The sequence below is a fragment of the Mesoplodon mirus genome, assembly GCF_964341445.2.
Source record: "Mesoplodon mirus genome assembly, chromosome: 16".
In the NCBI taxonomy this organism is placed as follows: Eukaryota; Metazoa; Chordata; class Mammalia; order Artiodactyla; family Ziphiidae; genus Mesoplodon; species Mesoplodon mirus.
In genome coordinates, this window is record NC_138992.1 from 11971896 (window position 1) to 11997166 (window position 25271).

At 44.3% G+C, this 25271-nt stretch overlaps 1 long non-coding RNA gene across 22 annotated transcripts in view; it reads right to left on the bottom strand.

Annotated features, from left to right (window-relative positions):
* Positions 1–25271, bottom strand: part of LOC309792220 — a 365358-nt gene that overhangs the window by 67084 nt on the left and 273003 nt on the right. For 21 of the 22 annotated variants that reach the window (XR_014291622.1, XR_014291623.1, XR_014291624.1 and 18 more), the window contains one exon: positions 20271–20478. This is a non-coding gene — a long non-coding RNA (uncharacterized lncRNA). Of the gene's footprint in view, positions 1–3713; positions 4257–20270; positions 20479–25271 lie in introns of those variants that run through there. The other variant, XR_014291643.1, reaches the window with a different exon arrangement.

Below are 25271 nucleotides of genomic sequence, written 5' to 3' on the forward strand. Positions count from 1 at the left end.
GAGACGTATCAACCAACTGCAAAGGATGGATTTCATTTAAATAATGAGTCAAACAAAAAACTGAATCCCACACATATTTGTTGAGCACATAGTAGGTTCTCAATAAGTATTCAAATGAATGAATTCATGTTTGTCCCTTATCTCCAGAGCTGGTGCTTGGTGCCTTTTTATGGAACTGAAATCAGCCTCCAGTGATTTCCACGACTGGTCTTTCATCCCAATTTCTGATATCACCCAGAAAAAATCTTTCTTCCCTTCCCAATGTGAACCATTTTCTGTGAGCTGTGCATCTCCTCTTTCCTACCCTCAACACCCTTGCTCCTTCGCCTGTTTCCATCTCTGGCCATCAGACCCTCCCCCATCAACATGCTGGCCACTCACCCCAGACAGCCCAGGTCCTACTCCTTTCTCAGGAACTTGCTGCTCCCCTTGCCAGAGACCATTCTGGCCCCGGTATCTGCCCAGCCTACGCCTTTGCTTTTTTCGGGTCTCTGCCCAAATGGTGCCTCTTCAAAGTGGTTTTCCTGACCCTCCCTGCTAAAAAGAGCATCCCCAGCCTCTCTAGTCTTTCTCCCTTTAGCCCGTGTCACTGCTTTTTTTTTTGGCTGCGCTATCCATGTAGCATGTGGGATCTTCGTTCCCCAACCCGAGATCGAACCCGTGCCCCATGCAGTGAAAGTGCAGAGACAACCACTGGACCGCCAAGGAAGTCCCACTGCTTTTCTTACAGCACACAATATATACATTTATTTACAGTTTTCCTTTCCGTCCACTAAACCACAAGCTCCCTGAGAGCAAGGATTCTGTCTGAACTCCTGCTGCATCCCCAGTACTTAGGACAGACTCTGTTGCATGGCAGGGGTTCCATCAATAGTTTTGAATGAATAAGTAAATGACAGCTGTTGTTAAAGTGGGACTTTCTGGTTCCCATGACAAATATCTTTTCTTATTTTCCTTCTTCCCTTTAAAAGGACTCAGCAAGGAGCCTAGCAAAGGAAGCTCTGTCAGCTGGCCACGCTGCCCCTTCAGCACCCCCCTCCCTCCAGACTGCCCAGGCTGCAGTTGGACAAACCGGCAGCCACTCTGTGGCCATCTGCAGACCTCCAGGCCTGGGGCAGCTCGGCCATGGAGACAACAGGGCTCCATGGGGACACATGATTCAGGCGGACTCACGCTACCAGGACACATGCGACTTTCTCCTGCTGAGACTGTTTCTTTGCATCTGCCCATGTGTACTTTGGCTTGCAAAGCCTCTGTTTACAAATCTGGGTCAAAGAAGGACAGGAATCCCAACAACATGCGATTCACAGAAGCCGGCCATTGCCTCCCGTTCCCGTTTTTTCCTCATAAGAAGGCAGTGCGTAGAAATATGGTCGTCAGTTTGACTTTGAAGCCACACAGACCCAGTTCATGTCCAGCTGTCCTCTTTATTTACCATCCTTGTGACTTTGGACAAGTCACATAACCTCTGTGAGCCTCGATTTTTTCCATCTTTTAAAGGAAGGTAATGATGCACACTTGTTATCAGAATTATAACCAATATATTAAAGAGAGTTGTCCATGGAAGTCCTTCAAAAATTTGACATTATTAGTTACATCTCCAGTATGTCGTTTCAGGCAGAATCCTGGAGTTGTCCTTGACTCCATGCTCTCCCCAAAACAACTGACCACCACTGGAACCATTCTACCTCAGTGTATCATGAATCCATCTACTTCTCCCTCTCCCTGTGAGGGTCCCCACAGAAGACTGGTCGTTACAAGAACAGACTCAGGAGCTGTCAGCCTGGAATTTTAACCATGTCTCCATCACTCTCTAGCTGGGTGATCTGGAGAAAGTTACTTCTCTTCTATGTGACTCAGTTTCTGAATCTGCCAAATGGGGATGACAACGCTAGCAGTGGAGCAAACACTGTTGATTGACTGCTTTAAAGCCTCTCCCCACCCCCTTCCCCTCTCGTCTCATTGCCACCTTCCGTATGGGAACTTGGAACCCAAATCTCAAAGTTCCCAGCCCTCCCTGTAGCCAGGGGTGTGTGTGTCTCATTCTGGTCCAGGAGATACAAGCCAAAGTCGGCCAGTAAGTGCTGACAGAGCTTGAGATTTAAATGATTATATTGCTGTGAATGCTTAGGAACAGGCCTGACAAGTAGTGCATAAATGCTTGGGGTGTGAAGGTAGAAGGGTAGAAATTATGCATGAATCAGAATTCAGCAAGAGGGATGAGGTGAGGACTGGGGTGCTAGCAGAAGCCTTCAGGGTGGTGGATGGTTCTAGAAGAGAGGATAAGAACAGGGTGGACACAGGACACAGGCTTTGTCCAGAAAAGGAAAAGCATGTGTTCAGGCATCCTTGAGCGCTGGGCCTGGACACTCCCACCCCAAGCTGCTCCAGAACCATCTCAGAAGAAGCCTGTCCCTCGAGGGAAGCCAGTGAAAGGGTCGACTCCAGGGACTTACCATTCATCATCAGACTTTGAGTGCTGATGAGTTGGTCTCCACATCGCCTGGTTTATAGAGAGAGAATTCCAGTCACCCTAAGTGTGAACAGTGTCTTTCATCTACACTGCCCGGTAGCCTGCTAGCCAGACAGGGCAAAGCTTTGTGGGTAGCCTCAGGGCAGAGGGCTGCAAACAGCAAGGTCCCCTGGGCTGGCCTGGAAGAGCAATAGTAACCAGAGCCCCACTCTGGAGGCGGGACAAGGGGATGGGAAGCAAACTGCCGTGTCTGAAAGCCCCTCAGGTACCCTGTCCCCAGTGACAACACTAAACTCAGGCCCTGTGATGGCATGGAGGTCATGGGGAGCAAAAAGAGAAGAGGAAAGTTCCCCATGAAGGGATCTGCTCTGGCCAAAGAAACCGTTCCTCACTTTCCTGATTCTGGGGGTACCTCCCATTCACCCAGCCACCCACAGGGTAGCACTACAGATACTGGGGGAGAAGCCAGTGAACAACCAGAGGGGAACTATTCCCCTAAAAGGGTGGCTCTGAGGTGCTGCACCGGGGTGATTCATCACTGTGCAAAGGGTGTGTCCAGAGGCTGAAGCTGAGCCAGGCTGCTGCTTGCCCCAGCTTGGAGATTTCTCAAATATGTAAAAGGTTATATTATGCTGGGCACTCAGTAGCCCTTCTGAAAACATGTTTTAAATACCTCCAATGAGAAGGTGGGGAGAAAGGGAACCCTCTTGCACTGTTGGTGGGAATGTAGATTGATAGAGCCACTATGGAGAACAGTATGGAGGGTCCTTAAAAAACTAAAAATAGAACTACCATACGACCCAGAAATCCCATTACTGGGCACATACCCTGAGAAAACCATAATTCAAAAAGACACGTGCACCCCTGTTCATTACAGCACTATTTACAATAGCTAGGTCATGGAAGGAACCTAAACGACAGACAAATGGATAAAGAGGATGTGGTACATATATACAATGGAATATTACTCAGCCATAAAAAGGAACGAAATTGGCTCATTTGTAGAGACGTGGATGGATCTAGAGACTGTCATATAGAGTGAAGTGAGTCAGAAAGAGAAAAACAAATATCGTATATTAACACATATATGTGGAATCTAGAAAAATGGTACAGGTGAACCGGTTTGCAGGGCAGAAATAGAGACACAGATGTAGAGAACAAACGTATGGACACCAAGCGGGGGAAGTGGCGGGGGGGGTGGTGTGGTGGTGGGATGAATTGGGAGATTGGGATTGACGTGTAGACACTGATGTGTATAAAATAGATAACTAATAAGAACATGCTGCATAGAAAATACATAAAATAAAATTCAAAAATTCCAAAATAAATAAATAAACAACCCCAGTGTCCAGCTTCTTATGGGCTTGACCTGGAACACAACCATGGGGAGTGTTCTTTCCAAAATACAAACCAAACGAAGTCGCTTTGCTACTCAGAACCTTTGGTGGCTCTACTTTTAGGATGAAATTGAAGCTTAGCCTGGCAGATGCTCCCCCTGTTTGCCTCTGACTTGTTTTTCTTTGTATGCTGGACATCTCCCACTAATTTCTACCCCCGAAACACGCGACGACACTCATACCTGATTACCTCTGTATGTAATTTCATTCATTCATTGAACAAACATTAAGCAGATACTGGATTCATCTATGTCAGCTTCTAGGATACAACGTTGAATGAGAGGGACTTGCTGTCTTCAAAGACCATAGCTGTTGAGTGCAGGAGTTCCCATACCCTGCAGCACATCAGAATCACCCTCGGGGCTTCTTAAAAGCACAGAGGTATCCTGGGATGGGAAGAGATGGGAAGGAATCAGCAAGCAAAAACGTTACAAAAGGAAGTGGGAGCTGAATTCTAATTTCTTCTGATTACCTTCCTGGGAATCAATAGGATAAGTGGGGAAAACTGGCTTTTCGAGCCAAAAAACTGGTTCAGAACTCAGGCATCTGTATATTCTGACCAGCTGGGACATTCCACCTTTACACCTGTTGCCTGGTGAAAGTCCTAAGAGTCTCCCCTTGCACCCTCAAAAGTGTTCTGGTTTGGATAATAAATTATATGGTCACCTTATTCTAAACTCAGCTTTACCCTTCCTACTCGTGAGAACTTGGGGAGATTTTTAAAACTCCCTGAGCCTCAGTCTCACGGTCTGTGCCCCATAGTGAGCGATGGTGTGTTAAAAGGTGTAAGAAGTAAATGAGGTCATGGCTGCCAAGTGCCTGGGAGAGTTGGTGCCTTATTCACAGAAGCTGTTATTATTCTCTGCCTTGTAGGAAGTAGCCCTCATTTGCTCTGCATTGTTTCCTGACAAATGAAATGAGACCTTAAAGACAAGAACACATTTAGATGAAAAATAGAGCATTTATATTTGTGGAGAGAATGGACTTGAGTCAGCAAGACATTGCTCAGATAGTTGCTGGCTGGGATGGCAAAGCTATCTTGAGTATCTCTGTGACAATATTTAACCTTCAGCTCGACCTTCTAGAAAGTACGGCTGTACCATCCTCCTCGTTGGTTGAAATTTCTTATAGTGTTGGATCACATGCCTCCAGTGGGCCCAGATGTAGGCTATTTTGGCATCTGGGGCCAAGCAGAGTTGACAGAGAGACTGACACATTATCTGTTCCAGTGACCATCTGCTCAGTCCCACTCATGACTCATCAGATGGTGAGAAGGACCTGTCTGCACAGTGATTCACTGATGCCCACCAGGAAGCCCCCTTTTTAACATCCTCTTTCTGAGCTCCTCCATTAGCATTTGAGGCCAAAGAGGTCCCAGAGGAGAGGGAGGCAGAAAGATCTGCCAGCTGGATGGAGAGTGGTCTGACTAAGCAGCTGTGGGAGACAGGCAGAGAGAGAAGGAAATTCTGACACAGCTGGACCCCCTGGGTGGAAACTTACAAACAACCGGAAAAAAGAATGCTAATAAAAGCCCTCCAGAATGGCAAGTATTCATAATATTGCAGAGATCCTCAAAGGTTAAGGATCTCATCAAGGACAAAAAAAAAAAGGCCAGAGCTTCACAGAAATCCAGAAATCTCTTTGGATGAGTTTGAATGAAGGAATAGCCACATAAGCAGATTGCTTAAAAGTCTAAGTATATCCATCAAAGATGAAGTAGATCAACATAGAGATGGTGTGTGGAGAGCCTAGAATAAAAAGCCAAGATGGGAATTACCCAGCCCTGTTCTAGAAAGACAGGTGCTACGGCTGGCAGCTATTCAAGTCTCTAGAATTATTCTGCATTCTCTGGTATGGGTCTAAAAGAAGTGATTCCTTTTCCTAAAGTGTGGTGGGCCAAACGATTAAGGCATATACACAGAAAGAAAACTTATTTTAGTGGTTATGTATTCACTTATACCACTTGTAATATGGAATGCATCATACCACATGTTATTTTTCTTTGAACACAGGTAAGTCAAAGGATGCAAACTTCTTTCCCCAGACACACCAAGCCTTGGAGCCCTTGCAATTCTCTCTGCCTGAAGTCTCCTCTGGCCAACCTTCACCCACCCAGCTTCTTCTTGCCTTACAGGCCACACTCCAATGCCTCTTTCACAGAGAGAGGACTTCCCCAACCACCGTGTCAAACATGGGTATCCCCTGGTGGTTCTTACTCCGGTCTGCTGTCTATTTCTTGTAAAGCACTTCCAGGGTCTTGTCCATATCTCAGTTTACTTGTTTGTTATATGTCCCTATCTTCTAGAATGTAAGCTTCACAAGGGCAGGAACTCTTCTGACTTATGCTTGCCTCAATTCCCAGCATCTTACCATGGGACGACCTCCTAAACCATGGTCGAATTTATGACCATGAGAGGGCCCTGCCAGCTACAAACTGGAGCTTGCCATCTACCTCTACAAGGATTAAATTATGAGCCGCTGCAGCTGCTGACTTTCAAAACCCCCTGAAAGGAGTTCAGGGTAGAGATCAGGAATGAGGCGCTCTGTGCTCTGGGAAAAACTGGCAGAACTGGTCTTCAGATAGTTAGATATTTTCAGGAGAAGATTCTATGAGCCCAATTCTTGCATCTCGTCGTATCTAGAAAAAGCACTAAAATCTTCATGGTGACATCTGCTCCTCATAACTAGCAGCAGCGTTCTTCAAAAAATATGTGCTCGATTGCATGTACTCTCCCTTCACCAAAATCACATGTATACAGACCTTCCCCCCTACCTCTTTGGAGCAGTTTCTGAGAGCTCTCTGAGATGCTGTCTCCTGAGCTACAGTCCTCATGTTGCCCCAAATAAAACTTAACTCACACACACACACACAAAATTCCCAGCATCTTGCCCATTGCTTGGCTCACAATAGATATTTAATAAATATTTGTTGAATGAAGAGCCATCGAAATGAACTATGGCCTTAATAGTGACATTCTTGCATAGGAGAAAAAAGCCCGAGTTGTGGCTAGGGCATGGCGAATTGTGTGCCACCCTGGATATGGCCGTGGGAGGATGTAAAATGTTTGGTGATAATTATACCCCTCTCCTCTCTGGCTGAGCCGCAGACCTGGGAGTTAAGTAGGGATAGACTGTTTGTCTTTTGGTGGTAAATATGGATGGGGGAACATGGCTTAGAACTGAGTCCAGAAGAGGCTAACTGCGCTTTCTCCTTCTGATGGGTTCACTCACCTAGCTGCAGCTCTAAAACTTCAGGCCTTCCTCCATCCTTCCCTACCCTCTTATCCCTCCATCACCCTGACTCAGGGTGAGGCCTGCTCCAGTGGGCTGACCTTTGGCAAAGGTAGGAGGCAAGAGAACACATGTGACTCTGAGGAGAGAGAAACAATGAGTAGCATGTCAGTGGCAGCCAGAGCCCCAATCCCTCAGCGGTCAGAAAAGCCATTCTTTCATGGAAAGAAGCAAGCCAGGGTAGAAGCTTCCTCTCCAAATTCTTCTGAAATTGTAGAAGTTCCTATGTGGAAATGGGTTAACACAGGAATGGCTGGAAAAGAGAATGGTTCTCCATAGAATCAATGTCATGGTCATGCATGTGTCTGGGTGAAAAGGGAAGTCAAGAACCACCATGAGCACCCATGAGCCTTTGGGTGTCATAGATTATGTCTTTAACTGTTACTTGGATACCACTGGCCCTAGTATTATCTCTGTGCCTAGAAAACTGTAGTGGTCAGTAAATGTGTGCTTAACAACGTGTGCTGAAAGAATGGAAGACTGTATGAATGATTAAATGCATTACGAATTGAATAAAATATGCATTATACATTGGTCTCTTATGAATCTGGTTAATTTTAATCTAATCTTAATTCCTGATCACCTTAGGATATATACCCCAAAATTGAATTTACAAATATTCAAGGCAGGGAACCAGAACCTAGACAGCAGTGACCCTGCTAATTTCTGGCCTCATTGTAAACCCTCTTGGGACAAGTTTTAGCTCCAAGCAGCCTGAATTAGAGTGAGTGGTCCACATCATTTGTGTTCAACGAATAAGCTATTTCTATGGGCTTCCCACCTCTTGAGCAGGGGTTCTTAACTTGGGTCCATGGATTCTACAAGGGTCAGGGGACATAATTCTGGGAGGGTGGGGGGACTGTGAGTTTGGATGAGAAAAATATACAGCTTTATTTTCACTCACCTCTAACTGAAATTTGACATTTTCATTACTTGTGAATGTAGGCAACAAACCCCAGTGTATAAACAGTATCTGTGATTTTATCAACCACAGAAATCACAGATAATTTCCTATCGTATGTCAGCTGTCGCAGGTACAGACAGACCTCACTTTATTGCACTTCACAGATACTGCATTTTTTTACAGACTGAAGTTTTGTGAAAACCCTGAGTTATCAGATGACCATTAGCATTTTTTTAGCAATAAAGTATTGTTTAATTAAGGTCTGTACTTTTTTTTAAAGACATAATGCTATTGCACACTTAATAGACTACAGTATAGTATAAACATAACTTTTATATGCACCAGGAAACCAAAAATTCATGTGCTTCACTTTATTGTGATATTTGCTTTATTGCAGTTGACTGGAACCAAACCTGCAATATCTCTAAGGTGTGCCTGTACTCATGTCTACTTCAAAGTCACCTTAGTTATTGGACCTCTCAGATCTTATTTAACACCTTCATAAATAAATGCATACTGTACTTGTGTAGCCAGGCCTCTAGGATGATCTTAAGATCCCATCTCCTGGTATTCACCTGCTGATAATCCTCTCCCATGAGTGTGAGCTGAAACTAGTTACTTGCTTCTAATGAACAGAGTATGGCGAGAGTGATGGGATGCCACTTACAAGATGAGGTTATAAAAGATGGTGGCCTCCATCTTAATCCTACTTCTTCTCACTCATTCTCATGCAGCAGCTGCCATGTTGTGAGTTGCTCTACAGAGAGAGGAAGTAAGGGTCACCTCTGGTCAACAGAGAGGAACTAAAGCCATCAGTTCAACCTCCCATGAGGAACCAAATCCTGCCAACAACCGTGTGAGTGAGCTTGGGAAGCAGATCCGTCCCCAGTTGATCTTAAGATTACTGTGACCCTGGCCAACACCTGGATTGCAGCCTCATGAGATATCCTGAACCAGAAGACCCAGCTAAGCCACTCCCAGATTCCTGACCCACAGAAACTGTGAGAAAATAGATGTCTGGTGGGTTTTTTTTTTTTTTTTTTTTTGTGGTACGCGGACCTCTCACTGTTGCGGCCTCTCCCGTTGCGGAGCACAGGCTCCGGACACGCAGGCTCAGTGGCCATGGCCCACGGGCCCAGCCGCTTCACGGCATGTGGGATCTTCCCGGACCGGGGCACGAACCCGTGTCCCCTGCATCGGCAGGCGGACTCTCAACCACTGTGCCACCAGGGAAGCCCATGTCTGTTGTTTTAATATGTGTTTGATGCTCAGTAATGGTAACAAATATAGTTATCTATCGACTGATAACTATATCTCCGTATAACTAGTTTTTTATGAGGAGGGGTCATAGGCTTCACCAATCTGCCAAGGTTGCTCATGCCACCCAGAGGTTAAGAGCCCCTGCCCTAGACTCTGTTTTAGAGAAGACATGGGTCCTGGAAGGGGCATTAGGTTGTAGCTTACATCTGAAGCCACATCCTTCTGACCTTGGAGGTAGTGAACGGAAGGAGAAAGGAGAACCAGGGTGGGTGGGGTTTGGTTCAGCTGATAGGGCATCACAGGTTGGAGCAGATGTTCATCAAGACAGCAAGAGAGGGCTTCCCTGGTGGCGCAGTGGTTGAGAGTCCGCCTGCCGATGCAGGGGACACGGGTTCGTGCCCTGGTCCGGGAAGATCCCACATGCCGCGGAGCGGCTGGGCCCATGAGCCATGGCCGCTGAGCCTGCGCATCTGGAGCCTGTGGTCCGCAACGGGAGAGGCCACAACAGTGAGAGGCCCATGTACCGCAAAAAAAAATAAGAAAATAAAAATAAATAAAAAATAAAAAAAGACAGCAAGAGATGCCAAAGGGAGACGAGAGAGCAGAGAACCCACATGGCAAGTTTGCGCCCAAAGTCGGAAGGGTGACAGAACAAAGGGCAGATGGAGAAGCCAGGGGTGGAGCCAGGTGTGTTAGACCTTGCGAAAACAGAGCTGGCCTGACTGTGCAATGCGGGAGTCCCCAGGGAACGCTGTGTCCGGAGGTGCTTTGGTCTCGTGTTTTTAAAAGGCAAGGCCAACCAAGAAAATACAGTGCCGTCTCTCACTGAGAGTGGTAATCCCATGCTATGTGACTGACATTTGCACACTACTCTCCTGCATGGTTACCAAAGCCTGCCTGTTTTCTAGATGGTAAACTCCTCGAGGGCAGGACCCCCATGTCCTTGTTTCCTTTGTACCCCAGAGATGGATCACAATATAACTTTGCATGAATGAAATATCTGCTAAGGGACAGCGCTGGGCCCGGGAACCAGAGATGAATTGGGTTCCATCTCTGTCTCAAGTTGTTCATAGTCGAAAGAGGAAGCCAGATAAATACAGACATTGACATTAGAAAGCCCTAACTCAAATATGAGCTGCACTTCTGAACAGGTTTGGTGGCTCTCCAGGCCTTGGAAGGGAGTGACACTCATTTCCCTAATTTGTGGAACATGAAATGAGATGATATGTTTAAATTGCCCCACACAAGGCCTGACAGGTAACAGGAACTTATACCTTGCTTCCTATTCTCATACTGCTTCCAGTCTTCTGCTCTCAAGGTCTCGAGGGTTTGTGTGAGATCTGATTCCTGTGTGGGAGCTGTGGCCGATTTCCGAAGGTGGGCCCCTCTCCCAACAGACTTCCTCTCTCGCTGCCAGATACTATTAAGCCACGTGCCATGTTCTGTGAGTTCTCAGAGGCAGGGGCCATGTGGAATTCATTTTCGTCACTCCAGCAAGTAAAAGAGCGCTGCCTCCAAACAGGGCCTGTTCAGCACATGTTTGATAGCTGATTAAAAGGATAAAAGAGAAATCCTCGAAAACCCTCCAAAATGCTCTGCAAGAAAGGCCATCATGGGGCTTCTCTGGTGGCGCAGTGGTTGAGAGTCCACCTGCCGATGTAGGGGACACGGGTTCATGCCCCAGTCCGGGAAGATGCCACATGCCGCGGAGTGGCTGGGCCCGTGAGCCATGGCCGCTGAGCCTGCGTCCGGAGCCTGTGCTCCGCAACGGGAGAGCCCACAACAGTGAGAGGCCCACGTACCGCATAAAAAAATAAAATAAAATAAAAAGAAAGGTCATCATGAACTGGGGAGTAGGGGCTTTGACCTGGATCTTAAAAGTGCGGAGGACTCAGATGAGTGGAAGGAAGCTGGTGGTGGTAGAAGGAAGACACGGAAGGCTGCACACCAGCCTTAGAACAGCGGTCACCTCTGGGCAGGAAGGAGAGGCATGTGATGGGGGCGGGGAGAGGGCCACAAAGGGAACTTCAGTGGCCTCTACCAAGTGTCATTTACAAAAACAAAACAAAACATCAGAGGCAACTGTGGCAAATGCCAACATGTGTTAAATTGGAGTGATAGGTGCAAGGGTGACCGTTCTATTCCCTGTGAGTCTTGCTATGTTAGAAATAGTTCATGATAAGAGAGGAAGAGGAGGAATGGCATGGGCAAATGCAGAGAGATTGTGAGATTGTGACAAGTACCGAATAGGGAAGCCCTGAAGTAGAAGACTTCTTCCACAGACTCTATAGACATGGAGTGTCCCCATAGAGGGGAGGGAGCAAGTTGGAGCTGTCCTTGGTCCTGAACCAAAGCCACCCCCTTGGTCACTGCTTTTTCTGGTTATCCTAGAACACTGGGGTTTTCTGCCCAATTCCCCCAGTGCTCATAGGTTTCTTTGGTATCCTCCAACTTAATATTTTTAAGTTTGATTTTGCCCAGTTGCTGCAAAAACAGAAGTGTAAGAAAAGAACAGGGGTGTTTCTCAGCCTAACAATAGTGTCTACTATTTATCGAGTTCTCATGAGTGCCAGCTTCCATGATAGTGGTTTCTGTATGTTTTCTCATATTGTTTTAATTATCCCCGTCTTATAGATGAAGAAAAAGACACAGAATGGTTGAGGTCAGGTAGCCCATAAATGGCAGAGTTGAGATTAAAGCAGGTCGCATAAGTATATGTCCCAGGAATTAGCTGATTACTCCTTGTGGCACATGCAAATAAGGCCTTAGCTTGGAGGAAAGTATCCCCAGGAAGTCACTGTCTCAGTACTTTCTAGACTCTTTCCATCTACAAAAGCAGGATCGTGGATTCCCTAAAAAGACAATGTAGGTGAAAGTATCCCATAAACTATCAAGTCCTCTACAAATGCTGGCAGCTCTCTCTCTCTGTTTGTTTTTGATAGTAGTGGTGATAGTGAGAATTATAAGCCTTCTGCAGATGTCAACAACGTAAACCATATTCTACTTCTATTGCTCAGGGAAGTAAGCCAAAGCCAAAGGAAAAAAAAAACAAGAAGAAGAGAGAGAGAGAAAGCCCCAAGATGGAGTGTGACCGATCTGGATGGATGGCCCCATTTTAACATGTATTAGCAGTGTGGTTGTGAGACAGTCATTTGATAGCCTCCCAGTCTCCGTTTTCTCCGCTAAGAAGTTGTTATGTCAATAAGGTTCCCTATTTCCCAGAGTGAAAAGGTAGCCTAGGATAACTATGATGACTCTATGAGGTGAGGGCAGCTATTAGTATTTATTGACTGCCTGCTGCTTCATGCCAAACATTGTGCTGGGCATTTTATGCATATTAGCTTCAGTCTTCATAATGGCCCTAGGAAATTTAGTATTATCTCCATTTCAAAGATGAGAAAACTGAGGTTCAATGAGCCCTTAATAGCCATCAGCTAAGTCAGATCCAATTTGATTCATCCATTACCAGATGGCACGTGAGGAGCTGGATGACAAGGACTGGTAGGTGGGAGGTGGCTCCACTCTTTAATTGTTCCAGAATCTAGGCAGATACTCCCATGAGCAGGTCCCACTCATAGCTGGAGCCTAGGGAGAGAAAGCCTCTCAAGACAATGCACAATTTACCAAAATACCAAATTCCAAATATGGTGGAATCCAATCTGGCTACCCTGATGCTCATTATAAATCAATTATACTCCAATAAAGATGTAAAAAAAAAAAAAAAAAAAAAAGCAGCTGCCACTGGCCCTCCTCTGCCTCTCCTTTCCCCTAGTCTCTGGATCTAAGGAAAACCTGCTCTCCAGGCTGGCGCGAGCCCTTGCAAGGGAGCTAGGCTCCCTCCTCCTCGCTCAGGAGCAGGGGAGGGAAAGGGAAGGAATTGTGCCAAAGGTCACAGTGTTCCCGGTCAGTGTGTTCCAGCTTTGAAGTCAGAATGTTGTCAGTGCCCAGGCAAGAAAACCGCTGCAGGCTGCTCCACCTGCCAGACCTCCAACAAGCTCCAGCTGGACCCTGGCCTCCACAGCAGCTGCACACTACAGGGAGGGCTGTGCTCACCAGAAATCCCTTTTCCAGCCCCGGCAGCATCCTTAGGAAACTGTGCCTGCAGAGATGGCCAAGCCATAAAGCACACAACAGCCTCACAAATGTGCCCAGGTACCTTGCTCCCATATCCTCTGAAAGTCAGCCACACATGACTCCATCACCAAATTCCACGGAGAGAATAAGCATTTCTACATTCTCCAGCTCTCTCCTCCTTCTCTCCCTTGGCTCATAACTTCTCTTTAATTTGTTTAATCCTATACCCCCTAAAAAAGATTTACTGTGTACCCACTATGTACCTGACATGGGTCAGGTAATGGTTAAGGTCTAGTTATGAAACCATAATTTTCCCTGTTCTTGTTAGAGTTTATAGAGGGAAGAAGACAAATGAAGGAATTAATTAACAAATTAAGACAAATGAAGGAATTAAAAAACAAATGAAGGAATTAATACAGAATTAAGAGTTGTGATCAGCACCATGAAGGAAGGAGAGGAAGGTGCTTTGGGAGAGAAGAGCCATAGGGCAACCTGAAAACTGGAGGTCAAGGAAGCGCCTCAAGCAGGAGGGAAATGAAGTTGAGGACTGAAGGATCAGAAGGAGGCAGCCTTGTAAGGCCAGCTTGAGAGTGTGGTGAAGAGTTTATCTAAGTCACAGCATGTGCAAAGGTCCTGAGGCAGGAGAAAGAATGGCATGTTTGAGAAACTATAACAGTATAGCATAATGGGTAGGTGTGAATCCAAGATTAAACTGTGGGACCCTGAAGGATATACCTGAATTCTCTATACTCAGTTTTCTCAAGTAGAGTCAGGTAGGGATTCAGGGAGGAGACACATTTGAGCTGATTAGTCCGGGCAGATTAGAAGATGAAGAACCAGATGGGAAATGTTCCAAGTGAGAGGTACTTTAGCAGACATCCAAGGTCTCACAGTTAAAAGAAATGGAGCAGCAACTTGAACCCACACCTATTAACTTAAATGTGAATATTTTTCTAAGTTTCCTCCAGAATCATGGGGCATGGCAAACACTATGTGTGAATGGAGTGGCGCTAAACCACAGATACAATACTGTGCCTGTCTCCTCTTGTCAGTTACATGTTCCCTTGCCCTCCACACTTCACTTATAAAATTCAAGATCAAAGATAAAATGATTGAGAATTTCAAGATGGCAATGGAAGCACATTACACCAAGCATGGAGCTCGGCTGAGCACAGGGCCCTATATGACATCCCCTGGCTGGATACACATGAAGCCAGCCCTTCAAGAATGATACTCTAGGCAGTAGTCTTGACTATAAACATTTAATATGGCTAACTGTTTGGATTGTATGAAAAGATTTAACCTTTCCAGATGGAATTTTATCTTCCTAGAGATTTTTGCCCTGTGGTTTTTCATATCAAATGGGAGTAATGGGTATAGACTTGAAAGCCAGGGGAAAGTGCTCATGGTAGAGCTCACGCTGGCTTAGGTAGAGCCAGATTCAGAGCCCTCTCTCATCACTGAGTAGCTCAGTAACATTGGGCAGGTGGCTTAGCCTTCCAAAGTCTTAATTCCCCATATTGTAAAACAGGGGTAATGGCTACCATATCATAGAGGAGCTGCTAGAATTTAAAACAATCTGGGCCACGTCCCTGAACATAGGGACACAAAGTTAATGAGTGCTATTATTTTTTAATTAAAAAAACAAAAAAATAACCCCAAAAACTCAGGTCTCTGAACTTCAGATGTCCTGGTTACTCTTAGGACCCCAGACACTCCCCAAGCTGCTTGTCACCTGCAAACACATATCTGGCAGAAGAGGCAGATTTGTCCTATGAAGTAAAGTGAGGGGTTCAGTGGGTCCCTAACACAAGCAAACATGGTTCCAACTCCAACTCCATTCACTGCTTCACCCTGAGTGAATGACTTCACCTCTCAGGTTCTCAGTTATCTCATGGATAACGGGTAGAAGAGGGATGATGCCGGGACCTACTTCGGGGAGCTGTTGGGAGGATTGCGCGAGCTTTATGTGCCCACTAGCAGGCTGCTTGGAACAGAACAGTGCTCGGTCATTTATTCCATGCTGCAGTTTCCTGTCTGCAAAGCGGGGATACTGGTAGTCCCTACTGCATGAGGTTGTTTTCTGGAACCAATGAGAATGTCCATGTAAAGTGACTGACACGGTGCCTGGCACATAGTTAGGGCACAGTGAATGTGAACTGTGAACAGTGATAACAGGGGGTAGCTATCACATCACTGGCGACAGTGGATAACTACCACAACTCTCTTCTACTCCTTCCCACTGCATGGGGTAGCTCTGATGATGCCCAAGAGCATCTGCTGGTCCAGTGTTCATTTTCAACGTTTGCTGATGCCACTTCGGCACCCCTCCCCCACCAGAAAATACAGTTTACCCAAGGACTAAGTCTATTTTTGTTTCTAAAGAAGGAAAACAGATGCACGTGCCAAAGCACAGACTTCTTCAAAACAAGACAGAGCCCGAGACAAGGCCACGGCCCTGGCTTTCAGAATTAGGAGGGAGGTGTACTTTCCAGTAACCTCCTGGTGGAAGATAATAACTGCATCTCTCAACCAGCAGTTATATGTCAAGGTCACTTGTCCTCATGTCTAGCACAGAGGGTCATAGGCTTCCCTATTTGAAGCTGGGAGATTATCTTGCTTCAAACAACATCGGAACATCAGCCTTTGTCCCTGTGACCTGGCGCCTTCCGCCCTCCTTCTGTAACAAGGAGCCGTTATGAACAGTTTGAGTGCCTTATGCAGGCCACAAGGGGACCACTGTCTGTGCACCTTTCAGATAAACCTCTTGTTTCTCCCAATCCAACTCAGGCTCACCTTGGTTAGCTTAGTTTTGCATTAAACAGACGCTTCTTATGCACCACGTGGCAAGCATACTGCTAGACACTCAGAGACGGACCGGTTGAGTGAGATGCAATCTGTTTTCTGTAAGCCAGACTTTAAAGAGCAGATTTCAATATAATGTGTTAAATGCTCTGAGAAAGAAGAAAAGGGAGCACCATGGAAACCCAGCAGAATAGAAGAGGGGCTTAGCCCTGTGTGGGTTCAGCGTACACTGGAGAAGGGATACCCGATCTAACCAAGAAAGGACATGGTCATTTTTCACCTGTTACTTTGCTAAGTCATTCACCTTACACACGTGGATGAAGCGACCCTTCCTCCAAACCCACTCATATTCTCTGGCAGCTCCTCCATCCCTCTCGCATCTTAGCACTCAGCACCTGGTTCCATAGGTACACATTTTATTGTCTAACTCCAGAATAGAAGCTCTACAGAGGCAGCGACCAGACCTGCCGTGTTCTCTGCTGTGGTCACAGCAATTAACATGGTGCCTGGCACACAGCAGACGCACAGTCAACACTTAGCCCATTGAATAATACATCTTTTGATGACCTAGGCAATGGTGATACAACTTAGAAGAATATGCCTAAATAAGTGATTAACAATAGAAGTTGACAAATGTAAATACTAAATGAATGACAGACTGTAGAATGTTCATTTCGGTTCAATTAAGCTCAATCCAGCAAATACTAACCGTGTCTTCTATGTGAAAGGAACATTCTATGAACAAGAGAGGATACAAAAATATATCAGAAAAAGGCACCCCTGCACTCAGCTTACTCAGTGTTATCCTAGAGGAGAGGATACAATTGCACAAAATAAAGATCAACATAAATTAGAGGCTGTGAAGATTCAAGCAGAGGGACATGAGGAAAGATTTCAGAAGATGATCAGAATGCATCTTAAGTAAAGCACTTCTTCCATGAGGGTTCAGAGGAGTGAGAAGAGATCATTCCAGAAAGAGAGAATATCAGAAACAAATAAGAAGGAAGCTGGGACATGACTGGTGCTTTTTAGAAAGTCCAGTTTGATAGTCGTGTAAAGACAGTGTTTGGGAGTACAAGGACCTTGGCCTCAAGTACTCAGTGACCCAACCAGCTCTTCCAGGAAGGTCCGACGTCCACAGTGCTGGAGCCTCATGACCACAGACCTTGAGGGCCATGCTGAAGCATTGATCCCTTTTATTTCTTGCAGCATGGAAGTGGCACAATCAAAGCTATGTCTTAAGAACACTTATAGGCATCTGTGTCGTGGATATACACTGCTTTTGTCTGCCCAAGACCTCTGCAACCTTGGAGGACCTTCCCCTCCTCTGTTGCAAATGGTCCTAATATAACTTCAATCAGAGTAGCCCACCCCAATCCCCAGGCTCAGGAGTGTACAAGGAGCCCCATCACAAAAACCAATCCCACTGCAATAAAGACTTGCCCAGTGGTGGTTGTATGACTCATTGGGGACCATTAGCATCTCTTCCTGGACTGATGCACAGACATCAGGAAAGAGAAAGACATATAAGTGGGTAGGAAAATAAAAAAGAGTTCCATTGAGGGGAGCCATACAGAGCTGGGAACAGCAATGGAAATGCACCTGAGATGCTAGGAGGAGAGTGAGTGAGCAAATATGGATGGATGCAGCAGAGATTTTAGGTAAAGCACAATGGGCCAGACACTCAAAGGAGGACGATGGATTCCTGCTTTGGTGGACTTGGATGCCAGGCTTAGGGAACGACTCCTTCTCAAGTGGGCAATGAGGAACCATTAAAGGTTTTTGACAAAGGAGAAGGACTTCCACTCTCTGCCTCAGCAGATCACAATTGTATTCTTCAGAAAAGTGTGGTGAAGTGGAAATAAGCATAAGCTGGGATTCAGGCAGTCCGTTCCAATCCTGGCTCCACTCTTTCTGTGTAATCTTGGGCAACCACACCAAAAGGGTGAGAGCAAGGAAGAAAATCAGAACTGCATCAGGAGGTGCCCCATCTCCCACAGGGGGTATTCTAGAATAGGGGTTGGCAAACTACTTTATCTTTGTAAACAAAGTTGTACACACTGTCCGTTTACACATGGTCTTGCACGCAACAGTGGCAAGACCAGTAACAGTGACAGAGACTATATGACTGGCAAAGTCTAAGATGAGTACAATCTGGTCCTTTACAGGAAATGTTTGCTGCCCCTGCTCTAGAGTCTTACGGAATAAAACTTGATGTAACAGGATGGGCAATGGGCAGGAGGAGAGAAAAAATAAAAACGACTTCTTGATACACACATAACAACTTAGGAAGGAGGGAAAGCTAATGGGATTGGCAATTCTTCCCAGACTTAGGGGAAAAAATTATTTTCTCCTGACAGATAGACAATGGCAGTTTTATTGAGAGATAAAGAGGGCTGAGATAAAAATAGAGAAATGCAGACGAGAGAACTGGGTAAACTGAAGGCACTGCAAGAGCCATGGAGACACGTGAAGAGAAACAGAGACATAGAGGAGAGAGCCAGGCAGAAGGAAGGCACGAAGGAAAACACCTATGATGAGAGATGGGAGCTTTAATATATATACAAATTATACTTAAATATTTAAATATTATAGGTACATTTATCTGTATGAATATGTATGTTCATTTATATAATGTAATTTATAGAATTTATTTATATATTTGTATACGTATGCACATCTGTATCTATATCTCTATATATTCTGATACTTATCTATAGATAAATAAGTATATTTATCTATAAACAGATAAATATAGATATCAGCATAGATAGACAGATAAATAGATCAGCATGTATGTGTGTGTGTGTGTGTGTGTGTGTGTGTGTGTGTGTGTGTGTGTGTGTGTGTGGAGAGAGAGAGAGAGAGAGGTGCTGCTAACTCCCCTCTGGGGTTTTGGCAGAGTGTCAAAAAAATTACCTTAACACAAAGAAAACTTCTTGGATAGAAACATCAAAAACTCATTTCTTCATTCCAAACTGTCCTGCAATAGATAATCAGGATGTATTGACCCAAAGGGTAACCATGTTGACAGAGACGGAGACAGAATCAATACAACGTTTCCATGGCAAAGTTTGCAGAACATGGAGGTAAATAAGAGTGTGTTTTCTGCACGCTTTTATCAGAAATATCTGCTTCAGGTTTACGAGGCTTCCTTCCCAGTCTGTCTCTTTCTGAGCATATAAAATGTGCTTTTAGGGCATGTCTTTACTGATTGCAAATATCACAAATGGGAGTAATGAGATTTCTAAGTTCCCCCCCAATCTCCAAAAAACAAAGCTATTTAATGATTTTAGAGACAGGAAGAGGGGCCTATTATCCTCGAGAAGAGAACTCCAGTCAGTCTCAGAAAGAGTCACAATTCCTTTCAGAGTACACACCGTCACCCAAGACAACAGTCTGATAACTGAATGGTATCAAAAGCCTTGACAGAGCTAGAGGAGAGGGCTCAGGATAAAGGGAAGGAGAGGGAGATACAGGGGGTCCTTCTGTGCCACTCACTACTCTTGCTCTGGAATGACCCATAGCGCCTGGCGTGGACGCAGACCGACCAGGATTTGAATTCCAAATCTGACACGCAGGAGCTGTTCGATCATGGGCAAGAAGTTCCTTAAACTCTCCTGGCCTTAGTTTCATTTGTGGAAGTACAAATAGTTTCCTATAGTTGGAATAAGCAGCGCTTGTGGGAACTTCGCAGGAGACAGTGGGGATGGTAATGCAAATACAAAATAATAATAATAACAACAACCATCATTTACTGAGTGTATCATTTGTGTCAAAAGCTGTTTTAAATGCCTTTAAATGACTCATTTTATTCTCGCAACAAACTTAAGAAGTGAATTATTACTGTCATTAGCTCCCTTAGAAAACTGAGACTCAGAAAGGTTAAAGTGAAAAGGCCAAAAGTAGAATCCAGAAAGCCCAATTTCAGGGTGTGTACTATTATCTGCTGTCTCTACAATGAGGTTGGAAAAATAAGTAGGAGTTAGATCATTGCATTAATTTCCTAGGACTGTCATAACAAATTACTACACATAGAGTGGCTTAAAATAACAGAAATGTATACCATCACAGTCTGGAGTCCAGAAGTCTGAAGTCAAGGTGCTGGCAGGGCCCTGCTCCCTTTGGAGGGTCTAGTGGAGGATCCGTCCTTGCCTCTTCCAAGTTCTGGTGGCTCCTGGCAATCCTTCACTTCCTTGTCTTTATAGGTGCACCACTCCAATCTCTGTTTCCATCTTCATCTATTCTGTGTCTCTGTGTGTTCTCACCTCTTCCTGTAAGGACAGCCGCCATTGGATTTAGAGACCTCAACGAATTACATCTGCAAAGACCCTATTTCAAAATAAGTTCACATTCTGAGGGTCCAGGCTGACATAAATTTTAAGGGGACACTATTCAACCCACTGTAATCATGAAGCCCATCAGTTCTAATCTTATCTCGTAGAGGCTTAAAGTGACAACAAATTATTATTATTTAGTCAGGGCTCCTTGGGTTATAAGTGACAGAAACTCAACTCAAATTGGCATAAGCATAAAAGGAATTTATGGGCTCAGGTAACTAAAAAGTTTAGGTATAAACTTCAGGTATAAAAAAGGTCAGACATATCTACTTTCAGGAGGCCAAATGAATACCTTATCTCATCTCTCACGTCTAATTTCTCTTGTGTTGCTTTCTCTGAAGCAGACCCTTCCCAAGAGATGTCAAGGTGGCTTCCATAGCTCCAGAAATAGGATTGAAAGGACAAATGGCCAGGTCCACATTTTTATTTTATTTTTTATTTTTATCTGCAGTTATTAGTAGTGCAAAGTTAGTAAAGGTTATATCCTATCTTCTCATCAATTCCAGATGAAGGACATCTTTTTCCCTAAGTTTCTAACAAAAGTCTAGGGAATGAATCACAGTGGACCAATGTGGATCACATTACATTCTTTAATCATTGTAGTCAGAGGAGGGGATATTCTAATTAGCCTGTATATGTGCCCACCTCACTCAGTCACCACTCCTGTGGATGATTCCAGGATGGTCCCCCAAGGAAAAACTGGGATATTGGATCAGAAGGTAGGGTAGGTACTGGATAGGCAAAAACAATACATTCCAATCATAGATTCAAAAGAGGAGAGTGACAGAGTTGAATAAACTTGAGTTTGCAAAAGAAAGCATACAGGTGTTTTCTATTACGTTCAAACTTGCATCTCTAAATCAATGTGTTGCAAAGCAAATGGCACCTGAACTTCTATAGCACAATGGTCAACATGTTACTCAGCATTGAACTATCAAAGTTCCTCCAGGCTCATCTACACATCGCCCCAGTAAGACTGACTTCTCCTTGCAGGCAAGGATTACGATCATTATTGTCTCTTTGTCTACTCCAGCTCAATTGCATATAGAGCCCTAACCTCCAGAGCTTACATTTTACTTGGGGGCATAGCCTCTATGACTTACACAGGAGACAAAGAGAAATGAAATGAGACCAAAGTCCAAAGAAGGGACTCAGCCTAGTAAGATGTCTGAACTAGACAAACATTTCACCCCACCCTGCACATCTTAAATTTTTCCCAGAGTCAAATCCAATTAGAAGAAATGGCACAGGAATGGAATGGTCACATGATTCTTCCCGTAGATGACTATTATAAAAACCTGATTTAAAAACAAACAAACAACAACAACAAAAAACTATTTAAAGGCTTTGGAAAGCATCCAAAAGCAGAAGCCAGAGAAGAGTTTAATTTTGGAAAAAACACAACTGTAAGGGGAAAGAATTGGGAATTTGTGGATTTCTGACCCGTAGGTGCTCCACAACCCTCAGGGCTACAACTGTGAAAACCCGAAGCCTCTGTGACCCAAGGTGCCAGAGATCAGAATATAGGGCTAGGAAAACAGGTGAAAATTTAAAGAGGAATTCCTGGCAATGAGAGAACCACAGAAGTAATGAGATGCAAATACTGAGTGTAATCTCAGCCCAAATCCCTGACACTAAACTCTGCATTTACAGAAGAGATTCAGAGGGGCCAGGAAAAAGGGTGAAGAGATCAGGAGGAAGCCTACTCTTTAAAGGTAGAGCTGCAACGGGTGAGATCTGTGGGTTTTCTGGGGTGTTTTGTTTTGTTCTTTAACTCCGTGTATGCCCAATTTTGCACAGCTTGGGTAGCAGAAAACTAAAGTTTTATGGGCTTGACATGGCAGGAAATAGAACCCAAGATTAGCAGACAAACTAGAAAGTAGGGGAGAATCATAGAAGAAAAAAATAACTACTGAAAGTGTGAGTCCCATTGCTGCCCAAATTCTTGGCAAATATCCAACTTACACAGGCACCTGGGAGACCCCCAGAGAGCCACACTAAAAGAGCAGCAGTGGGAAGCCATAAGAATAGAGCAAAAATATCAGGTGCTACATACCTTTGAATCCAGGCAGGTCGAGTTCTTACTATAACAAAAATCCAATAATCCTCAGAAAAAGACAACATAATACAGATTTACTATTATGTATTATCTACAATGTCCAATTTCCAACCAAAAATTACTACACGTGCAAAGAAACAGAAAAGAGGAATGCCTACTCAGGAGAAAAAGTCAGGCAATACAAAATGTCATTGCATGGGAAAGGATGTTGTAATTATCAGACAAAATTTCAAAATAAGGTATTAATGAAGGAGCAGATAAAGAATGAAGAAAACAACCAGCAAATATGTAATAGAAAGATCAATAGAAACTCTCCAATCCACGCAACAGAGATTTAAAATACTGAGGAAAAGTAAATAGAAACTCAGAGACCTGTGAGATGATGTCAAGCATGATCCAACACGTGTGTAATTAGAATCCAAGAAGAAGTAAAAGATAGAAGGGGGAAGAAACTGATTTGAATAAATTATGGCCCCGAACTTTTCAAACTGGGTACAAATAGGGTAGGGGAGTAGGCCTTCTCTATATAAACTCAGATCTCCATCAGGATGGAATTAGCCTCAGGAACATTTGACTCAAAGGCTCACAGCTAAAGGATAATCTTTTAGGTCATGGCCACTGCTTTCCGAGGGAAAAGCAATCTGGGAGTCAGAAAAATCTAACTTTGAAAGCTCAAGTCATGCCTTTTACCTGTTATGTGACACTGGTTGAGTTAGTTCATGTCTCTAATCCGTAGTTTCCTCGCCTGAAATATGGAGGTCATACTATGTAGGACATCTTGCCATACTGCCCTGAAGTAGCATATGTGAAACATATATAGTTTAGTAATTTTTTTACTAATATATTTTATCTCTCCCACCAGAATATAGATTCCAGGAATGTGGGGCCTTTTTTGTCTGATTGCTCACTTTTATATCCCCAGAACCTAGAACAGTGGCCAAGGTATGATAGGTACCCAATAAACATTGGCTGGAAAGAGACATGCATGACTTTATCACAATGAATGAATTTCCAACAGAGAGTCTGGTTAGTGTAGACACTCCATGAATGTTATTTTCCTGCCCTGTTTTCCTTTCCTCCCACATTCCAGGAAAGGCATCTGCCAGTTACTGTGAGACTAAGTTCACAGCTCTGGACCCATTCTCATCCCAGTCAAAATAACATGATTATTTGGCTGAGCGAGACGGAAAATGACCAATAGCCACAACTAATGACACAGTCCCTGGCCAGGGAGACAAAAGAACAGCTTCTGTGCAGTGTAAGCAGCAAGGAGCCACAGGAATGTGAGACAGAAACATTTTTTAATGATTATTTTTTACTAAACTGATACAGCTTGCCTTCCAGTTATTCTTTGATAAAACTGACACTCAGCGTATACAACTCAAATGTGATTTAGTCAGCCTGAATTCTCCTTGCTTCTACACCCACTCCTGGGGAAAGGGATAAGTCATACTCAACACAGGAGAGAATTCGAGTTCCTCATCTTTAGGGTGTCACAGAACTTTTCCAGGACCTGATGAATATTATGGATCTTCTACCCAGAAAAAAATACACATACAATGTTTTGCATACATTTTTAGGGGGTTGAAGGACCCCATCCTTCAGATTCGTGAACCATGTGGTCTGAAGCAAAGTGCTCCATTTTACAGATGAAAATACCAGGATGCAGAGAGGAAAAAAAAAATCTAGCCCAAGGTCACGTAATAAGGTCACTTATAAGAAATAGCTACAAACCGACCCCCCCCGTAGCTTCTAATATCAAGACCAATGTAATTTTCATTACTTAATAACTATTTTGATTTTTCATAAGCAGCCAAAATATCTGTAATCATCTCTGATGAGTCAGGTGTGTGACTCAGCTTGTTAATATCCATTTTGGTGGGGAAGGTATGAGTAGAAAAGAATGACATTAGGGTTTGTACCTGAGAAGAATGCAGATTTAAATCTTGACCCTCCTCTTAACTGTGTGATCTTGACTCATTACTGAGCATTTCTGAGATCGTGTTTCTCTTGTCTGGAAAATGGAAGTTAAGAGAACCTACCTCACAGGGCTGTTGTCAAGATTAAATATGATAATGCTTGTAAAGCATTAGCTGTTGTCAGTAGTGGTAGTACTTTTATAATTTTAAAGCAGTTTTCAAAATGGAAGTACAAAATATTTTGAGTGATGACAACATCATAGGGATAAGTGTCCAGTTATCTACAGTATAACTAGTCAGTTCATACAAGCACTAATCTCATAATATTCAATAGAAAGAGAATGTTTCCATCAGGATAGGCTGTTATCTCCTGAACCAAATCATCTTCCAAGGCTCGAAGGCTTGCAACAATAGAGATTTACTTCTTATTCACATGACTTGCCCACCAGAAGTTCCACGGTGTGTCTATTCCAGGGCCCCGTTGTGGAGCAGATTCTATCTAGAACATAGTTGGGCATCAGGTCAGAAGGGAAAGAAATACATGACAAACCACATGCTGTCTTCTGCCTAGTAGCAACACATATCACTTCCACTCACACGTCACTGGCCAGAGCAAAGCCACAGGGCCAGTCTGTATATTCATGGGGTATAATCCCACCTCCATTATGGTTTACAAATCCCAATTTGTGAACCATAATGCAATCTACCTTGGTCGATGGGAGCTGCTGTCTGCAGCGACTGTCCTAAGT